This window comes from Amblyomma maculatum, chromosome 4 (genome assembly GCF_055883805.1).
Source record: "Amblyomma maculatum isolate TAMU_Amacu chromosome 4, ASM5588380v1, whole genome shotgun sequence".
Classification (NCBI taxonomy): Eukaryota; Metazoa; Arthropoda; class Arachnida; order Ixodida; family Ixodidae; genus Amblyomma; species Amblyomma maculatum.
The window spans coordinates 66690163-66711886 of record NC_139347.1 but is presented as its reverse complement, the minus strand read 5'-3'; positions in this window follow the sequence as shown (position 1 = coordinate 66711886).

Genomic DNA, 21724 nt, shown 5'->3' with positions numbered 1-21724 from the left:
CCGTTGGATTCCCGTTTCATGCTCTGTCGTCTTCACGTGTATGCTGAAGGATTTAGCTTCCTTCTGAGTTTCATTTGGACTGTGAACCGCGGTACATGCGGCTGAAATAGTAATGCACTTTGCAGAAATAGTATCAATTTTTTTTTTCTGTCGCTTAAAACCCATATGATGAGGTCGAGTCAACGAGGAAAGAAAGCCGTCTTGCTGCGCTCGATCCCTGTGCTGTTCCGTGGCTACAAATCGCTGTTTTTGTGCAGCGCACAGTCTCTCCGTTGTTCTTTGGTTGTGAAGGGCGTAACCTTCAGTAGGCTTTGGAGTGCTGCCTTCGAGAGCTTCTTACACTTTTTCTTGCGATCTGATGTTTAACATCAGCGAGGCTCCTCAGTGCTATGAATTTCTGAAACTTAGATAATTTTTAGTGCCCTTTGTGGCCGTGTAATTGAAACTTTTGACCAAAATTTAGTCGATCCGGTATGCAATTCAGCTACATGCTACAAGAAAGTATAATAGCGCAACACGAAAGTCCTGGAACTCTTTAATTAGGGTAGAATAGCACACCTGTACCTATGTTCTCAAACATATTTGAAGAAAGAATCCTTCTACAGCGAAAGCTACTAATCTTCAGTTACCCGATATGTCTGCCCCAGTGAATTTGGCCGTAGCCAAGGTTGGTTGTCCTAAAGACTAAATGAAGCAAGTTTAGCACACTTCAAGAACACTTCGTCTGCACTGTATAGGAATGAATGAATAGGGTGAGAGAAGGAAGGCAATAAGGGGCACCGAGAGCAGCGCTTGATTATTATCTACCACCTGGGATGACATAGAAAGGCACATGGTCGTCTTGTCTGAATTACCTTCCTCGAAACACTGCTTTCATCGCTGGCGTTCGATTTAGAATATTTCAAGGTATTTGACGCGCTTACAGTCGGCATTTTTTGCACACTTTTCTTGATGAAAACCAAGCGTAGAATATAAATGTTCCCCTAAAATAAAAGACCGAATAAAAGATTAAAAGAGCTTTCGAAAAATTGCTATGAAATAGTTCATAAATTACTCGTGGCTAAACAGTGGTCTCGGAATGCCAAATGTACAAAAGATGTCGCAGTGCACGAGTGCAGACTTCTCGCGCAGCCTAATAAATGTTTAAGCATGCCCTTCACCAATATGTATTTGGTGGCAATGATGATCTAAACGGTTGGCCAAAAAGGACAAACACATTTTATATTGCTGACAGAAATCATAAGTTGTCTTGCAAACGTTCTGCAAGGGGGAGGGGGTACTGCTGTACAGATATGGTGAAAAATCAAAATTATATATTGAACCAAATGTGCTTAATAAGGCTGAACGAATATTTCCATTTAATATGGGCGCCTATAAGGGTACCGTTTTTCGAAAACTGTGAATAAAAAGAAAATGGGACAAGGACGGCCCTTCTGAGCAGCCACGCAAAGCGGCGCAGCTGAAGGATTGAAGTTCTTCCTGTTTTACCCGCATAACTAGATCGCCTGTCGGCGAGACTCCTCGGTCTTTTCATCTAGACTTAAAATTTCTACGTAAGGAAGATTAAAGAAAGCGCCCTGCCATTTTTAGCAGATCTTAAAGTCACTCAAGGCATAGCTTTCTTGGGTCACTAGAAATGAGATCAGGAGAGTTGGCACGTCGAGTCCATAAAGTAACAAGTGAGGCGCTGGCCTTTCGGGTGAGATCGTCCGGTCAGCGACGACGTACAGGCACCATTATATAGGAGCGTCGCTTGAAAAACAGACAGAATGGTTGAGATAGCTTATAGATTAAGTAAGAGGAGTCTTTGCAGCTGTAAGCACTAAGGCTTTAACTCTCTTGTAAGTGGGAGGTGCTTTACTGTAGACTCAGCTGGAGCTGAACGTCTTTTTTTGTGTTCAATTTAGTTCTTTTAGACCGCCTCAGATAACTCTTTGTAGAAAAGTTCAAACAAGAACAATATTTTTTTTAAAGGAAAGGAAGTTTCAGATGAACCTGGTCTTTTGAAACACACAACCTTAAAAATGTTGTTTTGCCTCACATTTCCTCGCCGTAAGGCTACATGCTCTTATGCTGGCTGTAATCAGCAAATACAAGCGTCGCTTCTTGTTGGTAGAGGCACCGGTGTCAAAGTAACCTCTGCTAACGTTTCATGTGCAACCTCATTTATCATGTTCAGCTCTCCTGTGCATAAATTCTAGCGGCAATCTATTGAGCTGAATAACTTACGCAACGCAAACATAATATAACACCTGAACATTACTCAGATAGGAGCAGGAAAGTATTTAGCGATAATATGAATTACAGAAAAGAAGATACGCTTTAACTTATTTACTGTAGATTACGGCTATGTCTATGAGGAGAATGTGAATTTGAAAGCAAGCGTACATACAAGCGACATATTGCTATGGTCTCAAATAACTTCGACAAACTGAGGTTTTTTACCGCGCACTCTCCCACGCTTCTATCTTGCTTTCTACCCAATTCCGGCGACACGTCCGCTGACGTTAGAGTTCTCAATGCCTTACCTTCACCTGGGAACTGCCTCAAGGGGGCAAAATTCAGCCTTTGGTCGTTCAGTGTGACTTCTGTGGTAAAGATCATGTGTGTTGGATGTACAAATCCAGATCCATAAAAAGCCTCATGCCATTCAGCAGCGCCCATTTCAGAACGGAAAAACGAAGCATCGCCATGTCCTGCCTACACACCGCTCTGTGAAAATCCTGCAAACACTGTTTGCAGGATGGCTTTGACGACCAGCTTCAGAGACTGGACAATACTGGCTACCTGTGCCTGTTGATAACAGCTGTGTGCAAATCAAATTTTTGCTGCAAAAACTCACTCACTTCCATCGGTGAGTTGTCACGTAAGCTGAATGATGAGATGCCTGTGGTGATAATTCCGTACATGCACAAATTAGCGCACAACATCAAGAAGACAGGCGGACGATATAGAGTGAACTTGATGTTATCAGCGCCATGTAAGCTGGCAAATATTTGCTCCATGATGACCAGAAGACTTCTGAAATGCGCTATAAAGCATGGGCTTCAGTCTACCGAGCGCCAGTCCGAGATCATCTACTAGATACGGCTCAAGTGCGGATGTGTCTACGTCGGTCAAACTGATCGATGTTTCAGCGAAAGAGCCAGCGAGAAGAAATAGTCAATAAATACCAGTGAAAGAAGGAACTTTCCAGATCACTGCAGAGAATGCAGACTGTAAACCCCTGCTGGAAGGGGCAATGTTAATTGGCAAATAAAGAGAGCGAGTTGAAACGGAAATAATTGGGGCTTATCGCATACAAAAAGCTGGGCCGATGTGCATAAGCACATCGTCGGTAAAACTCAGCGACCAAGAACTGGGTTTTCAGACGGTCCCGGGTAGATACTGGAAATATTTTATCTGGTTTTTTGAATACCATGCTCTGTCCTTGATGATCATGTGCCGTTGCTGACAACGAGCCTTTTTATTGGGATTCGGTTTTTTGTGCATTGTATTGCCTGCGATATGCATTTCCTTTAACACATCATGTCTCTGGTTTTTTGTCACAACATTCTATACATTAATATTTTTGCAATGTTTCCCGTATGTGATTTACACTGGCGTATAAAAGATGGTGTCTTGAGCAATAAACTCACTTGGTACAAGGCGATCTTTCTATCCCTGTTCTTTTCGGGTGATCGTGTTCTTGCGCCGTTCCATTAATTGGACAGACATCAGTTTTCGTCCTTTCTGGGATGGAAGCTTGAACTATACTCTCCGTGACATCACCTGGAAGCAGATCAGAGAAAAATTTGTATTATTATTCCAGAGCTTTTTTTTTTTTTTTTACGGTTAGTAATAGCTGGCAAATTGCAATACGGGCACACTTTCCTGGTCTTACTTTCTTTAAGAGAGGTTGGTGGCATTCATTTTTCCAAGCCTATCTACTCGTAGCGCTGTAGAAAGAGGCACAGCGACTAAAGAGCATTCAAGAAAGTAGTTCGTCAACCTCAGAGCTTCATTCACTTTTGAAATTTTCATCAACGGAGAGCTCATGTCTTCATGTGTCGTCGCGATGACGCCAGCCCGCTTCGAGTTGATTGCACTGCTCGTGTTCGTGTCACTCTAGTCTCTAGTCCATTTTCTCCTTGCGACCCCTGCTGTGAGGAGGGGCTCGTTCGGTTTCAACCAAGGTCAGAGAAAGCGGGCCAGATGTTCATGAGAGCCGTCTAGCGACGAGCCTCCGCCGCCTTAATCTGTTCGAGATTTCGAAAAGTGGAGTTAGAACCATGGGAGAAAATAAATCAATGAAACACAGTAGGTGGAGGAATGGGCTACCAAAATTGCGCATTGAAGGGGTGAACAGTACGGAAACTTTCGTTTCGTTTCTCAAAAGATACAAATGGGTGTTTTTCTCTAAATAGAAATGTAGTGGTTTGGTTTGCTTATTCGTTTTATTCGATAATAAGTGCATGCCGAAGCTGACGGCATAAAGCAGGCTTTACTGACAATATCTTGACCGCGTAGATCTCTGAAAGGAAACTATCTTGATATATTTAAGTGCAAATAAATTTTGCTTTTTCCAACCTTTAGTGGTTCCATGGCTTTCAATGTAATACAGTCTCACTTGAAACTTCTCTCCATGTGAGCACTGCAGATTGATGCTCCGAACCACCGCGGCTCCTTGAAGAGTGCCGCTGATTCAAGAGTGCCGCCAATTCAATCCCACCAAGAACCGTTTAGATTCAGAGTTTATAGCATTTTTCACATCATGTCAACTGAGCAAACGTCATACGTTTGAAGAGAAATGCCGGAAACTGCCAGGCGCCGTCAGTGTCTTCTCGGAGGAAAGTGCCGAGAGTAGTACTAGAAGCAACCGTCATGCAACTGTCATGAGAGCCCGAAGACATATCAGGAGAAACGACATAAGGTACTCGCGGATCCGATCCGACCGTAATGCATTGTGTGTGTTTCAATACGACCGCGTTAAATGCGCTTTCACCAAAAATCCGGCGTTGGCAGCTAGCGTCTGCGGCCCCCCGCCGGCCTTGGCGTTGTGAGCGAAAAAGCACGACCATGGAGCTGCAAGGCGGTAGCTGGAAGCTGACATAGACGAGCACTGAATGCGCGTAGGGTAACCTGACATTACGTTTTGCAAGTGCTGCCAACTCGTGCCTCTCCTTTTATATAGAAAGATGATATTAGAACTAGCCTGCCAGGACCCTTGCATTCAGGTTACCCTTAGGCCACGCAGGCAGGTTCATGCGGCTTGAATAAAGCGGGACTTTATATGTGGGCTGGTAGCCTACGCTATCGCGTCATACCCTTAAAGGCGGAGCTTAGGTGTCCCCTATATATTTTTAAAGTCCGCAGGCTCGTGCAGCAACGACGCACATGGCAGTATGTTAGCGGCCTCAATCCTACGAATCTCACCGCGGTATTGCATTGGTTTGGGTGCTCAACTGTTGTGCCCAAAGACGCAGCATCGAATCCGAGCCATGGCGGTCACCTTTCGGTGGAGGCGAAAAGCAAGGTGCCCCTGGGCTATGCGATGTCAGTGCACGCTAAAGGACTCAAGGTGGTCCGAATTTCCGAAAGCCTCTACTACGGCGTCCCTCATAGCTTGAGTTGCTTTGGGACGTTAAACCCAGTAAACAAACAATAAACCAATTAATGCTACGGCGAGATGTGGCTGGTGTGCTTTTAAAGTGACGGCGTTAAAGAGAACGTTATGCCGAAAATTTGTCTTCGGCGTTGTGAGCGAAAAATCATGGTCATGGCGCTGCTACGTGATCGCTGGCAGCTGACATGGCTGGCTGAATACTAGGTCTGCGATGGTTCGTGCAACTGAACGAGGCCCCGTCATATCAGAAAGTTGGTAAGAGATGCCAACTTGGGTTGCGCATTTTGGAGGGAAGGTGGAGTAAAATCAGCCTTCCAGTGCTGTTTGATGAGGAGTCAGCCCTTGGAAACGCAGGCACTCGTATACGGTTTGGCTAAAGCGAGACTTTATATGAGGGTTTTAGCCTGCGCTATCGCATCATATCATTCACGGGGGAGCATAAGGGTCCTTCATAATCTTTATGTTTCCAGTGTCGTGCAAGAACTACGCTCGCGTGTGTGTAGGTGGTTTTAATGACGTTACAAGATCTCATGTCACGGAGCTGCCAATTTGAGCTGCATCTTTGAGATGGACATGCAACTCACTTGTATTCTTGGAATACCGAGTCAAAGATGTTACTCCCAGGCACGTTCGCACCTGAAAGTCATACATCTTATCATACGTCAACCACAGTAAGCAACTGAATTTCTTCTGAAACATGAAATGCAACACCAAGGCTAATTGTATTAGCTAGCGGTAATTTGTGATCGGCCCTGAGCTGAACCACCCAAAAATCTTTTTAACAGATGCCATTCAATACAGGAAAACATCTTCATGCACATATGCTGGATAGAAAGCCTTCAGCAAAAGATAATTAAATTACGCGTATACCTGGAATTCTAAGCAGGCAAAAACGAGAAAGGTCACAAAGCTGTGCATGTCACAAAGATAAATTGCCCGTCAGGTTGGAACTGACCTAATGCCTTATTCTTCAAACTAATGTGACATTTGGCTCAAATGTATTTTTCATTAGAAATAACCAGGGTACAGTCCTGGAGAAAAGTCTTGAGGCCAAACTATTTTCGTCTCAGGGCGCAAAGCAAAACCGTCATGACACAATGAACTACAAAAAGGTCTTGATTGCTAGAATATGCTTTATTATTGTGATACGAACCCATCCCTTAGCATTTGAAGGCCATTTTGGATTTAATGGTGCCATGGCGGCTCGATGTTGAGGTTGAAAATGAAAATTTTTGGCTTCAAGACTTTAGGCCAAGGCTACCTTCTTTCGAATTTTTTGAAGGAAGGCCTTATGCTTCAGTGTGCCACAAAACGTGCTAAAATCAACACTTAAAAAAAGTACATAACAATAGGAATAGGACAAAAAGACCGTTTAAAAACCGAAAAAAAAACTTTTTTTTTGGCAAAAGCGGCTTGATTCCCGCCAAAATGCAGGCGCGAGTCCTCTAGGCATCCGTATAGGGACTTTTTATAGGTAATACGGAATAATCTTAAGGTAAACTGAAATGTCCCCAAGTATTTGCCTTTCTGTTCCGGGCAAATAAAATGAAATCAACCATTATACACAGACGGTCCAGTTAACCCATTTTCACGTGTGTGGCACTGCCTGCAAAATCCTGTACGCTATAATTCAGGAGTTTTGTTCTAGATCCTAACTTATAGGGCTACGTTTTTAGTACATGAAGGTGTCTTTGAAAGCAAAGACGTCAGAAAGTTTCCCCACATGTGATAGCAGTGATACCAAATGTTTGATTTTGTGGCTAGTGTGTCCCTAATAAAGCACAAAACTGCGAAAAAGACAGCTCAGAGGAGAGAAGGAGATGGGTAAAGCATACAGCTTGAGCAATTTCACATACCCATAAACTGAAATTTTGCACGAAGTTTGGACACCACCACATTTGAATGGCCAATACACTTGCGGGCTACCGCGAAGATTTCGTTATGAGAAACAGCGCAGAACAGCTCCTCGGTGCCTACTGAGAAACCCGAGTTTGTAGCACTTCCCATATGTATTGACCATTCATGGGGATAACGTTCGAGAACAGATACGACGTTTCAGTTGTTAGGTTTCTGGATTTTTTGAAGGTTTGCACTCTTTCCGCCTACTCCCCGGCGATGTCTTGTCCATCACGTAGTTTTATGTTATGGTATGTATTGCCATACAAGCCCTTCTTCACGCCTCACCGATCGTAAACTCTGACTGCCTCCATAATGACAACCGCCTCACGACTGCAGCATCGCTCGAACTTCGCCAACTACATTCATACTTTAGCGAGAGCCTCCTGTATTCCCAACGACCGCCCAGAAAGGAAAGAAAATATGCAGCTAACTCTCGACAGTATTTCTCTTATGACCAAGCCATTCAGACATATGCCAATACTTGTATTGCTGTAGCAGTACAAAATCAACTGTGAGACAACTGAGAACTGAAAGTCGTTCAAAATGCACTCTGGCGACTGAGTGCGATCTAATAGGGAGACCAGATGGAAACAAAATCGATTTTAGATGTGTATTGCCGAACAGCTTCCGGCAACGCTAGGTAGGAAATATGCAAAGTGGAGACGTCCGACTTCGGCAGTCTGTATTCTCTTCTGAGATACATACAAAAACGGCGTGGAGACTACATGATGAAAATGTTTGGATATTTTCGCCTTTGTGCACTCCATTGCGGCGCTCTCGGAAAACAGATGTCAGTTTCGACAGTAAGGTAATGCTCATGGACAACGCGGATATCTGCGATCCTTCCGCGTTTCCACCGTCTCGATCACCGCTTCCTGGATTCGAATCAATGCCTCACTTCGTTTTAACACGCTCATGGAAGGAAGGAGCAGAATCCAGCATCAAAGCATGTAGGTCTGTCGGGCACGACATAAAGCTGTTGAAGAATCGCTCTTTACTACATGGAGCTCCTGTCGCTCGCTTTTCATTCATTGCAACTGAAAATGTCCTAATCTTCGGTATCACATGTAACTTATGGAATGAATGTCGTTACAAATTAATAATTGTACAGCTCAGCAAAGTCAACCTGCCCAATCCAGTGCGGCTGCATTTTTTCTTCATCCGTGTAAGTTATAATGGCGGCGACGTGAGAGGTTACAATATAAAAAATGAAGAAGGTGCGGCTTTCAAAATGCAATCAAATAGCTTCCGGGTACCATCATAACTTCTTGCATTTGTTCATAATCAGCTGTTAAGGCTAATCATATCTGCACAGCAACTGACCTAATTAAATTTCTTACAGTGGTCTGCTAAGTCCGGGAGCCATTTTAAATCACTAAAAAAAGTTGTTTTTCATGATGACGAGTTCAATTCAATGCTAGAAAGGCTGCCGTGCATGGTTGGGGTTTGAGTAGAATGACTTTCTTGCCATAAAAGCATTAATGTCTATGTAAGATATGCTCCTAGACTACAAATAGCAGGATATATAGTTCCACAACAGAGCAACGTTGGCGCAAGCATGCACAATGGCGAAAACGTAAATCATCCCAAAAATTTTGGTTGCCTTCATTATGATAAACTCTGCCATTGGTCTCCAATCACATTATGCCTGCCTCTACATTAGAGTTCTTGATTTGGCAATACATTTCAGCTTACAAATGGTATTGCGAGGCAGCGTCGTTCCGTTTCGGCTTGGGGTGGTGAAAAGGCGTGGGTCTTCCCTGCTAGCACACAAGCAGTTATAATATGCAGAGAGGGCGGAAGATACCTTTTCAACCCCAACTAAATACGGCACCTCTCCTCTCTCATGAGAGCCTGGTATAAAGCACAGTGCAAAATTAATATTCTTACTTTGGTTGACTCCTAGCGAAAGTTCTCACACGACACCGACTGAACATTATTTCCTACGTTTGCTTCTTTTAAAGACCGATTCCACACTATTCTTCCATTTGAGATCCATTATATGCGCGCATTTTAACCCAACAACCTTACGCACAAGTTAAATTTGTCATGCGATGGTCATCTAATATATTACAGTTTTGTAGTCTGGAGGATAATACTGGACCAATAATTCGATTTCCTAAATTTCAGCGCCATAAATGCATTCCCTATTTGGAAATAAGTGGATGACGTTGACACCACGAAGCTCCTCCCCCCACAGTTGTCGCCATGTTGAAATGCGTGATGACGTGGCAGAGCGACACCGATCACCGCATCGTCTGCTGCTGTGCCGGTACCGATCAGCGGCCGATACACTGTCTTGTTTTCGCGCTGCTAACATGACTCCCAGTAAGTGCACTGATTTTCTGTGAAGCGCGATTTAGTCCTTGCCCAGACAACCACCTTCGGCGCGACCGCCGCCATCGTCCGTTGGCAGCACTCCCCCGCCGTCAACAGTGCCGCACCGGCCGGGCCGGCCCTGCTGTCCGCGCAAGCGATACGGTGGATCCCTTGCGACAGCGTCAGAAAAACATGCTAAAATTTGTATTTCTCGTAATAATATTAGACCATCGAAAAAGGAGTTGCAAAAATGAATGCTTCTTGTGAAATTCCGGCCCATTCGATGGGAGTTTTTGCTCACAACTGGTGCGGTGCCCGTGTTGTATACGTATACGTTAGTTCTGCTGATAAGGTGTCGCTGAAAATAGTCATTTCTTTTACTACGAAATAGTCGGGTTGAGAATAAAGAAGTTTCGTGATCAAGCGGTTCAGTCACTAAAACGCCTCACTGATCTATTACGAAGTGCCGTCCGCTGTAGCTTTAATGGTAAGTAACTTACGCCTAGCGCCGATTAGGAAGAAATAGACAGCCAGAGCGCCGTGGTCCTTCGCGCTAGCGGGCATTGTTACTGTAAGCCTCATGAGCTTGTCTACTTTCATGATGCGGCTAGGGCCAGACTTGGGCCTTAAAATGAGCAGCGTAAACGATGCTGCTAAGACGGGATGGCCGGGGTATTGGGTGCCGCGATGTACTGCGCCGGGCCCAATACACTACGCTGCTGAGCTGTCGGGTGATACCCGAAGATTGTATAAAATCGCCGTCGGACGGCACAATATACATTGCGAGTTTTATGTGTTCCTTTTGAGACGTGTTTCAGTGTCAGTACAATGTGTAGCGGGGTAGCAAGTGCGCCTTTCGTATTTGGGCGCCGACGTGCACCTGAATCAGCCCACAGATTCCATTATTCTCTAGGTTAAGAGCACTAACAGTGATCGACGAAAAGCTCAGTTTGCGGTAACCTCGGCAAGCGGCACGGCTGTTGTTTGGCCGACATTACCGTGGCTTTTGGTAACCGCGGTTTACGCTGCTCGTGCACAGAGCAGGCAGCAGACGACGCGACATCAGTCTATGGTGTCACCGATCAGCATTTGTTGTCACCGGCTGCACCGGTTGCCATATCAGCAAGCTGTTCCTGAGGAACAAAAAATACCAGTTTTAAAAATATCTGCAGCTCCAATGCAGCTGAAACATTTAGGTTTAGTTGCTAGGCACATCAGGAATAAGGTTCAATACAGAGCTGAAGTTCCAAAATTATTGTCATCACACCTTTATTATGTCTGTAGGAATGTAGGTCTTATCCAGTCGAGTACTTAAAGAGGATTGTGAACGTGTCAACTGTGTAATATTGCTTTTATACGGCAAATATCTGTCAGGTTGTGCTCGGAAACTGAATTGTTAAACAAAGCCGGAGCGGGGTCAAAATGCCCATGTTAAACTGGTCGACTTAATCGTGATAAAACAATCTGAATCTGCCAGCAGTAACATTTGCCGATCCGTACGTACGAACTTCGCCAGTGAAAAGAGAAAAGCTTTTTTCCTCTCTGCTTTACAAGAAATTACACACATATATAACTCGGTATCACTGACTGAATCTGTAAGGTCGCATCATATGTGCCGCCCCTCATCATCATGAGCCTAACTATACTCACTGCAGGGCGAAATCCCCTCCCATATTTCAATTATCCCGGTCGTGTGCTAGTTGTATCCCCTTGACACCTGCGAGCTTTTTAACCTTATCCACCCATCTAACTTTCTGCTGCCCCCTGATAAGCTTTCATTGCCTTGGAATCTATTCTGTTACCCTAAGCGACCAGTGGTAGCCCTCTCATCGCCCTATGTTTCCTGCCCATGTTCATTTCTACTTCCTGATTTTCTCCAGGAACCCATTAACTTGAGTTATTTCTCTGACTCACTCTACACGCTTCCTAATTCTTAACGTTACACCCCCCCCCCCCCCTTTTTTTTTTCCTTTCATAGCGCTTGCGTTGTTCACAACTGAAGAAGAACCATTTTAGTTAGCCTCCTCGTTCCAGCTCCATATCTATAGGTAGGCACATGTAAAATCCTACTGCTATATACATTTCTCTTCAGCGTTTTCGGTAAGCTGCTAGACATAATCTGCGAGCGCTAAGCAGATTATGCGAGGTCAGTCATATTGAGTATATTACTATAGAGACAGCATTCACTCAGAACTTTCAGAATGGCTGCCCGTGATATAACATTGAGGGGCGCACAGTCCAAGAATACTTGACCTCCCCTTATGAATAGCTAATTTAATTTACTTACTTGGAGTGACATTGAAATGAAATCTTTTAAAAAGAATTATTTGGTATAATGCTGCTGCCGTCGGATCTGCAAGTATCTAAAGGCAACGGCTTGAAAACCTGTGTCTGTCGCCATTTTGCGCATTCACTCTAATCAACTCTGTCCACCTACACAAGCAGGACTGCCTCTCAACTAGCGGCCTTTAAAACAGCCGTTGCACTGTTTTTAGAGCCCATCCACCCTTTTTCTCCTGCATCTGATATCTTGTCCAGATCTCCGGTGAAGCGATCGGCTCCTCCTTCATGGCATGTCCTAGCGGCTTGCTGCTAGCCATGTTGCATTCTCACGGCTGTGGCTTCAGCCAATAATGTCCGGAGATACTCATCAGTCTCAGCTCGAGGGAAAGCCTACCGGCAGCTCTTTTCTGACTTCAGTGGTTGACACCAAATCGCTGCCCACTGCACTCCATCTATGCACCATCGAGGGAGAGGCCTGAATTTACGTCCACTAACACCTCGGCAGATTCAGGTGGCAGATCGTGCTTTCCTTCAGTGTCAGGACGCGGGTGTTCAGCCAGCACAATACTGTGCGCAACGTGCGCAAGTGGAGCTGAAGCTGAAAGCTTTGATTTTAGAAGATTCTTAAGGCAGCTGCTTAGCTTCTTGTGAATTCTCAGCGGGTATTTTTTTTGCTTTGAACCTCGTTTCTAACCTTCCCAGAAGCATTCACTGGATCTCTAAGTATCCAGGAAGTTTTGTGGCACGACATATATTTCATTAGACCAGTGGCCTTCAGGCAATCTATCGGTGTACACCTTGAGACAGCTTCTAAAATCCGGCGAACCTTTACATAGCGTGAATTGAGAGTAACTTCACACTTGATATTCGGGGTTTCAGAAACAAATATCATGTAATCCAGGCCTAGTTAGGAGCCGCACCGCCAAGTTATCTAAACACGATTCGTTGACAATTTAAGATGAAAATGATACCTAGAACGTCCACTACATGGGTAAGGAAATCCCTGTACTTAGGAGCTCCATCTCTGGAGGAGTGGGAGGTCGTGCTGCGCTGCTCGGACCCGAACATCCAGGTTCGGGTCCCTGAGTGGGCCGAAGAGATCGCCGACAGGACGCAACTGGCGGCCATCTGTTGCAGTCACCAATCAAACAGAATCCTCACCTCTAAAAGCCGATGAAAATAAAACTTTTCCCAACCATTCATTGGAGCAGCTCACTACATCTAGCCACAAGTCGCCGGGGAGAAAACGCAGTTGAGCGCAACCTTAAAAACGGGAAGAGAGGTAGCACTATGTTTTAAGTACACATGATGATTACAGAAGAGGGGCGTGGTCTCTTCCAAGGGCTGGTGTGCTCTTTCCAGGTACGAGCATATTATTAGTTCCCTCACAGCTCAATGCCGCATACCGACAAGAAGGATTGATCTTCACCAGGTTGTTACTAACATTCTATTTTAAATAAAAATAAATAAAAAAGAACAAAAGCAGAATCCGTAATAGGAAAATAATAAGAATAACTTGGAATAAGTAACGCAGCGTCCTAATGAAAACTTTGAAAGTAAATTTATTAAAAGAAATAGTACTATGATTTCATGTCAACATAAATGAAGCTTGATTGTTTCGAAGGACCTCTTGTTTCCTGCAGCCGTAGCATATCATCCAGGGACATTACTGTCACTATACTGGCGTGGCAATACACAAGCATCTTGCTGACATCTAATGCGTTTCACCTCTACCTATTGCCTCTCGCTCGCACTGTACATTGAATGCCGTCGTCTTCATCAACTTCCACCCGTGCGCATTGAGTCCAGAGCACACCGCTATCGTTTTGTCCACTTAAGGTGCATTAAGCAGAGAGCTATAAATATGGCTCTCAATTCCCGACCTTTCCTATCCTTGCTGATCCTTCACTTGAAACTCTTGCCTATAACAAAGAGCGAAATGGAATGCGGCATACTGGCGCCCCTACTTCACATTTCTCCAATTAGGCACCCCCTCGCGGTGGTGCAGTGGCAAGACGCCCGACTACTGTACCGGAGTCTCCGGGTACGATCCCGACCGCCAGGGGCTGCGTTTCGATGGAAGCGAAACGATGTGGCGTCTGTGTGCTGTGCGATGTCAGGGCACGTTAAAGATCCCCAGGTGGTCAAAATGATTCCATAGCCCTCCACTACGGCTCATCTTTCTCAGTTTTACTTCCACTCCCACCTTCCTCCCTTCCCTCATGGCGTGGTTCAGGTGTCCACACAAACAAGTGTGACAGACTGTGCCTTTTCCTTCACATAAGCCAATTAACCTAAATAGGCTGGTACTGCTCCCTTTCCAACTCCACAAATCTGGCAGCGTCGGCGAAAAAGAATTTGAATATATCAAGAAATGTAGGCATGCCCTACCTTAAACACGGGGACCTGTGTTATCCTTTTTACCAAAAACATCCCCATATAGAGACCCAGTGAACAGGAATAAAATATATATATATATCAGATGTCACGCGGCAAACACATGGACAGAAGATAATAACAAGGTTCGTACGACGTATTTATTCATGTTGTTTACATACACAGGGCCCTAATTGACCAGTGGATTAGTCGAAAGAAGCTCTGAAGCGCTAAATTACGCATGAATCTCAATAAATCATGTCTCAATACGCTCACAGTGTCCTGCTCCTGCTGGTCGTCCTAAACGCCAATCCATACCAACCAGCGGGCCATTGAGAGGTTTTTGAGGCAGATTTTTTATTGAGAAAGGTGCGCATTCTCGTCCCGGATAGGCACACTCTGGTAAAGACTTCGGCAAACTGCAAAAGCCGATTTTGGTTTTCAAATTATTGAAAGAAAAAAAAAAACAGTTTATTTTTTGTATTGATGCTTCTAAGTTAATTTGCGTGTGGGAAGAAAATTACCGTTTGTATTTCTGAGACGAAGCTATTCCTTAGCGCAAGCACCACAAGTGAAAATGTAACGGTAAAAAAAAAAACAACACAAAACTGTAGAGATACTTTCTGGTTCTGGTATTATCTATTGCCTCGCCTTCATCTTTATTGATAGAAAATAACATGTTTGCGTCACTACTTATATGAAAAAGGAAAAAAAAAAGCACTATTATTTAAGGCGGTATTAACTGACGCATCACTAAAATATTCTGACGTTGAAGTTACACCGAGTCATCACAAACGGTGTTTCAGTATATTTAAAAGTATACTGCGCGAATAAAGTTATTTCAGTTATTCTACATACAGCGGCTGATGTAATTATATTTAAAGTTACATCAACTGAACTATCCCTCTTTTACTTGGTTTCTGAAAAACGGAAGCATTTTTTGTAAGTAATTTCGTTCTGAGTAGGTGCACACAGTATAAAGTTTGAAAGCCTTACACAGACTGTGATTCAAGGGAAAGCATCCCGTTCTTTATTGAAATTCTGAGTGACCTGTTTCCTCTTCCTCTGTGGCACGAACGTATGTAAGGCGCGCTTGCACGGCAAAAAAAAAAAAAAGGAAACAAAAAAGAAAACTTTTGGAGCCCTAGATATTATATTAGATACACCAAAAGCTATCTCAGTGAAACCTTGCCGCTTGCTAATCAGAATGTTGTAAGAGTGAAAGTTTTCTAATCATCTGTTCTTAAAATCCTGGAGGCTTTCAGCACCGCGCCCTCTGACGGCCGCTAGTATTCACTCGCGCCTGTACGCAACGCTACTTGGCCTCCGTCCTGAGTGCGCCCTGATTAAGTCTATTCGCATGAATAAGTTCCAGTAGTGCTTCGCAAATTTCAAGAGATTAGATGGCTGCAGCTGGCTAGGACTGGTTCAGTTCGAGGAATATGGGACATGCCTTTCCCGGTAGCGGGCGTACTCTGGCAGATCATGATTAATGGGCGCGCTGGGCTCGCGCTATAAACAGCATTTACAACTGCTGATTTCATTCTTAGAGAAGTCAGGAGGACGGCAGCTTCAGACAAGTATCCAGTAAGTGCAGTGTCGCAGAAATACACCAGCGTAGGTTACTGTATTTCAATAATACCTTTCGCCGCTAGCCTTGCGGAGCTTCCCATAAGCTGCTATCAGCGGCCAGTGGTCTGGTCCGATCACCAGTGACTCCATGGTTCGGTCGCTCTACACGGGGCTTGAAAGTTGCAGCTGGGCCAAGAAACAACTGCGATAATTCCCGATGCAAATAAATTTCAGATTGGGCATAGATGGTGAACACCCATTAAATGCGCCCCCCTTCCCCCTCTCCACTGCCTTTGATGACATCAAACTAAAAAAAAAAAAAGACGAACAGCCTAGATATAATCATCAACCTACACCCTACTGAGGATAAAATGGGGCGCATAATGAGCCCTGTGCTGGGGTGGATGTTTGGGTTCGAAATTTTGTAATCAGGGACGTTCACAACTTCATCACCAGTAAGATTGCGTACTTATTACCTTACCTGAGCTGAACGTTCAAGGACAGAAAAAAAGATGTAATTGTATGAAAACGGTCAGAAATGCTATAGACTTCCCAGACATCGACCACGCCATTAAATTTCAGAACACGGCAGTTTCCAGCACCGGCGATGAAACAAATTCTATGTCAACTGTTTCAGCAGGTCCACAAATTGCCGGCAAGTAAAACCACGTACCGTCGTGTACTCGAACCACCCAGCCCACGACACTCTCTCGCTGTGAGGAAAAGGCATTGGATCCAGTGGCAGGTAAAGAGATTTCTTTCAAGAGTAGGAATTATACCGAAGAGAGCATGCTGCACCTCATCCATCCCTCTTATGGGAAGACGAAACAGCCTTGAAACCTGCCCCACCTAAATATCGAGCATGCCTTAGCCCAGCTAGATTTGCCTAGACATGACCTGCACTGTATATTATGTGCAACAATGAACTCCATTTCATGATGCATGGTCAGGGACTGCCGAAAAATTCATACCTAATTCATACCATCATGTCATTCTAAGTTCAAAGCGACTTTATCTGCACAGTTTGGGCATGTTTTATTTGGCAGTGAAAACTGTGATTTGTTAGCCTTCGTATTGACGAATTGGGTATTTTAAATAGATAAAGGAGCCCCGCAACAAGAAAACTTTCTCTTTTATCTAATTATCTTGAGCCATCGAATGTGAAGAAAATATCGTTTTAAAGCATTGATCATTGTCACAAAGCTTACTCTATTTTACTTCTTTTTAGCATTACAGAAGAACAGTACTGACAAGCATAAAAAGAAAAATTGCCTGAGACCGGATGCAAATAAATAGTACCGAACGTTTTGGAAAGCAAGAGCGTTCACAGCTGCAGTGGCTATGTTAGTCTTATTTGCGAATTTCTCAACCCACAAAGCTGACTTGAAACGCTGAACGGGTACAAAGAGCCGTTTTTTTAGGAATGTTTATTACTCACGAAAAAAATACTGAAAGTCTTCTAATCAAAAGTTAGCTTCCTATTGAGAAACCTATTATATCAATCTGAAATAAATTTGCGCGGTTCTCTTTCTGCCAGATATATTCAAATGACTTGAAGGCCGTGCTCATCTGACTGACGGCGTGGAAGAGTTTTTGAAGGCAGTCGTCCGCGCATTCTTGTGTTCAAGGCAGTGTAATAATATGCTAATTTACACAACGTCTAAGCATCGAGTGTTTCCGCGTCGTCACTGCTGAGGCTTGCGGTCTTGTTGGCAGCCTTGGGAATTGCGGGAAGGCCCTCCTCCTCCATAGTCCATGCTGGCTCGTTTTCAGTTGTGAAGATTTCCCGGGCATCTTGGTGTGATTTCGCGGTGGTGGCTTGAGGGGGTCCGATACTCAAGGCGCGGTCTTGAAACGAGGCAGCGGATATAACCACGGCCAGCAGAATGAACACGCAGAAAGTCACAGAAATGATGGCTGCGACGGCGCCTGACGATTCAGCTTGCCTTTGGCGATCTTCTTCTTTGCTGTGAGAAGGAACCGGGTCTACCTTCTTCTGTGCTAGCGCCTTCGCCCCTTTCATGTCTGGGCAACTTGCAGCGCAGCTGAGAGATACCTGTTCTTTACCTTCTTCTTTCACCAATAGCGACGTGTGGCAGTAAGCCAGGGTTGCATACTTCCATTCCGTCAAGGACGCAGCTACCAATTTGCGATGCGGTCTCGCGACTGTTATCATTGGTTATATAGAAGCACAACAAAAGTAAACCTAAAATGCAGTGCATACTTATGGGGAAATAATGAATACATCTTATAAGTTGATATTTCTAAAACAAAAAGAAAGCGAGCTAGAATGCTAAACTAAATATTGGGGTCTAACTGCGGTCTCCTGGTTAAAAAAATTGCAGGACACTTAAGTTTCGCCTTTAACAGTTCAACACGATAGGGTTATGGGGCTCTGTTGGCAGTTCGTAGACCCCAATGCTGTGAAGACGATAGATGGATGTGTAAGACTTTGAATCCGCCGGCGGCTCGCGCTATCGGTTGCGGCAGTGCCGTACGATGAAAGGAATTTTTGCAGTAAGTTCAAAGCGGAAATGTTCTTGGCTACTCGCTTTCGTAATTACTTTCTTTCTAATGACACATCTAAACATTATCTGAAAGTCATTAAGCAATGAATACATTAGGTACACCTTTATTTGGAAAGAAGCAACTGGGTTCTGTGGCGAAGAGACTGCGTGCTCGCCTCGCACTGCGAAAGAACCATGTCCGACTTTTACTTGTTTCTGACTTTCGCGTTACAACCACAATGCTAACACCGGCATTTCTGCGCGTTAAACGCAGAGTGAAATGTATAACCCGACCGCGTTAAATGACGTTTTCGGCGGAAAATCCCGCGTCGGCGTTGTGACGGAAAAATCAATGGCATGACTCGATCGGGTGGTGGGTACAGGTGATAGGGCAGGGTACTAATTATTACGACTGGTGTGATGTCATGGGACACGATAATATGGCCGATATGTCAGAAATGCTAACTTATAACTCTTCTTGAAATAGCAGAGTTACAGTCTTGTCAAATGGTCCATCTCGATGCTCACTGTATCCATGGCCGTTGAAAGTTTTGACGGTCACCCAGATGCACCGCTGTCACACAGACTTCCAGCGATCATTGAGGAGTGTGCATATCATCATACGGGTGGAGCTGGCTTGAGAACATCCTCTAAGAATACGAAATAAAACAGGATAAAAGGAGGTCATTAGTGGGATAACTGCGTTGCATGTTTGTTAGCACAAGACAAGACACCATTCTCATATTTTCCTGTTCAGCACAATCCGCACACAGTAAATGCGAGGCGATGGCGGGAAAGATGTGGATTTCATTTTAGATTTTTCATAAATTCCCAAGGTCAGTCACTGTGTTTGTCGCTCTATTTCAGCACTTGTAGTATACTTGTAGAGCTTCTCTCGTTTCAGTAATCCCAAGGCAGGCGTTAAGACGAACATGCATGCAACACTAAATCATATCGCGAACGCAGGGCGTCGATATGGTTCGATCTGACCACTGAACATTCGGTAGAGCCGTAATTTTGACTACGAAAAAATTAATCGAATAATGTTTCCTCATGAGATGAAAAATATATTTTGTCTGTAAAGGTTTTATGGCATTTTGTTTCAGGGCATACCGAGTGTGAGCTTTCTGTCAATGGCTGCTGGGACTTCAGTAGTCGTTCGCGAACCTCCATTATGTAAATGCCCGCTGAGTTGAAAGACTAGGGAAAACGTTAGTATGGCACTGAATGAGCACCATCGGTTTCGATGTCCATGAACGTAATGTATATATTAAAAAAGCCTATGTCACAGGGGTTCTAAATGAGAACCCAGACCTTGTACTCTTAGAGTGTGAGGGACACGTTCCTCCTAGGCCAAATGCGGCAGGTTAGAGCTAGACTTTACGTACATATTGTTGATCATTCACTTAATGCGGCTACTTAAGACTGATGCTAGTGACAGTCTTTAGAGCATCAACTGTACTGCTACCATCACTAAAGGTCAAATGACACCAAGATTTCACCTCTAACGAAGCAGTGCAGTCACTAGTCACATAGGCCATCGCCCTGGCAAAGGTATGTCCTCTGGGGCGTCGCAATATCTACTAATATCAATGTCCAGTCTAATTCGGCCGTTCCGAACACAAAGGCCACCTCCAAATTTTGCCTGGACAACCCACAAATTTAGAAGGGATTATCCCGGAATTTAACTACGCCAATGGCGACCAAAATAGATTTCCAGCCTGATTCGACTAGAGCGAACGCCGTGGTGGCCTCCAAATTTGGCTTGGGCGACCCCTATTTCTTTTCTCGACCATCCCCCCTAGTTTGACTTCAGCCGATTTCGACTAAAATTGACCTGCAGTCTATTTCTGTTATGTTGAACACTATGCTGATTTTCTAATCTGGCTCGGGATAACCGCTACTTTGACCTCAGCAGGTCTGAATTAGAATACTTCTACATAGTGTGTAAAATTCATCAATTATAAACAATTTATTCAACCATGCACCCTACGCGTCTTCCCTCATTGCTCAGTAGCTAAAAGCTTACACTCGATATTTAGTTTCGACAGGGTCCGCCCTCTACTGATTTTTAGATAATTAACGCACGAATTAATATAAGCCAGGGAATGTACCCTAATGGGTGTCCGCCAGAGGGGCCCATCATACTAAAGGCAATAACATTCTCCCATCGTGCTGTAGTTGTTAAAGGCTGAGCTTTTTGCTCATTCTTCCGAGGAAAAATTGCACTGCTCTACCAGTAAAAAGCTCACGTCATCAGCTCCGTCGTAACACCGACACCACTATACTTTTTGCGGTAGGGCCCAAACATATGTCAGGTTCCCACACTTGACAAACCTTGATCAGCTCCTGTAAATGGTAAGAGGAGCAGCGTCCTAAAACAGTATGCGACAAATTAAAGAAGTGGATTGGGGATGCGTCTGCGAAACGCAGCGATGTCCATTGCTGAGGGCTGGAGGCTTCCCTCAGAGAGCGGATGTAGAGCTGATAGGCGGTTTTTGTGTACAGTGTTTGGATTAGTTGCGGTGACATTTTTGCTTAATATGCGTGCGTGAGGAAAAGCTTGTGCCACACACTATTGTAACGGTTGAGGCAAAAGCGTTTTCTTCTCCAGTTTTGCCCACTGGATTCTCAAAGATGTGGGAAAGAAAGGAGATGCCGAGGCAACATATAAGGGCTCAGAGTTCAGCGTCGAGCTCGTTTGGTGATAGCGTTTGCCGCTAGCGCAGCCACTTACAGCGACTGCAGTCAGTCCTCAAGCAGTAGCTGCTGGTGGCCGGCGTAACCGGTGTTCCCCAGAGGGACACACAAGAATGAAACATTCCAAGAAAGATATGCAGACAACTATGTAAGAAATAAACGCTCCATTTACATTCTGCATTTGAACCTTCGATGCTTGAATGAATCGTTCTTTTTGCTACTTGAAAAGTTTTGTTGTTCTCCCGGCAGCAAAAAGCGTGTCATCCTAAAGGGTGTTTTTTGCTGATAGAGAATAATCTCTCTTTGTAGAGAAAATGCCTCACGTTTACACAATTTTTTTTTTTTACTTTTCTCTTCCAGAGACGCTTCCTCTCATCTCCTTGAGCCTTTAAGAAACAAAAGGAGGATAAAGATATTCCATAAGGAGCTGCTGTCATTTTGTTCATTTTCTACAAAAACAACC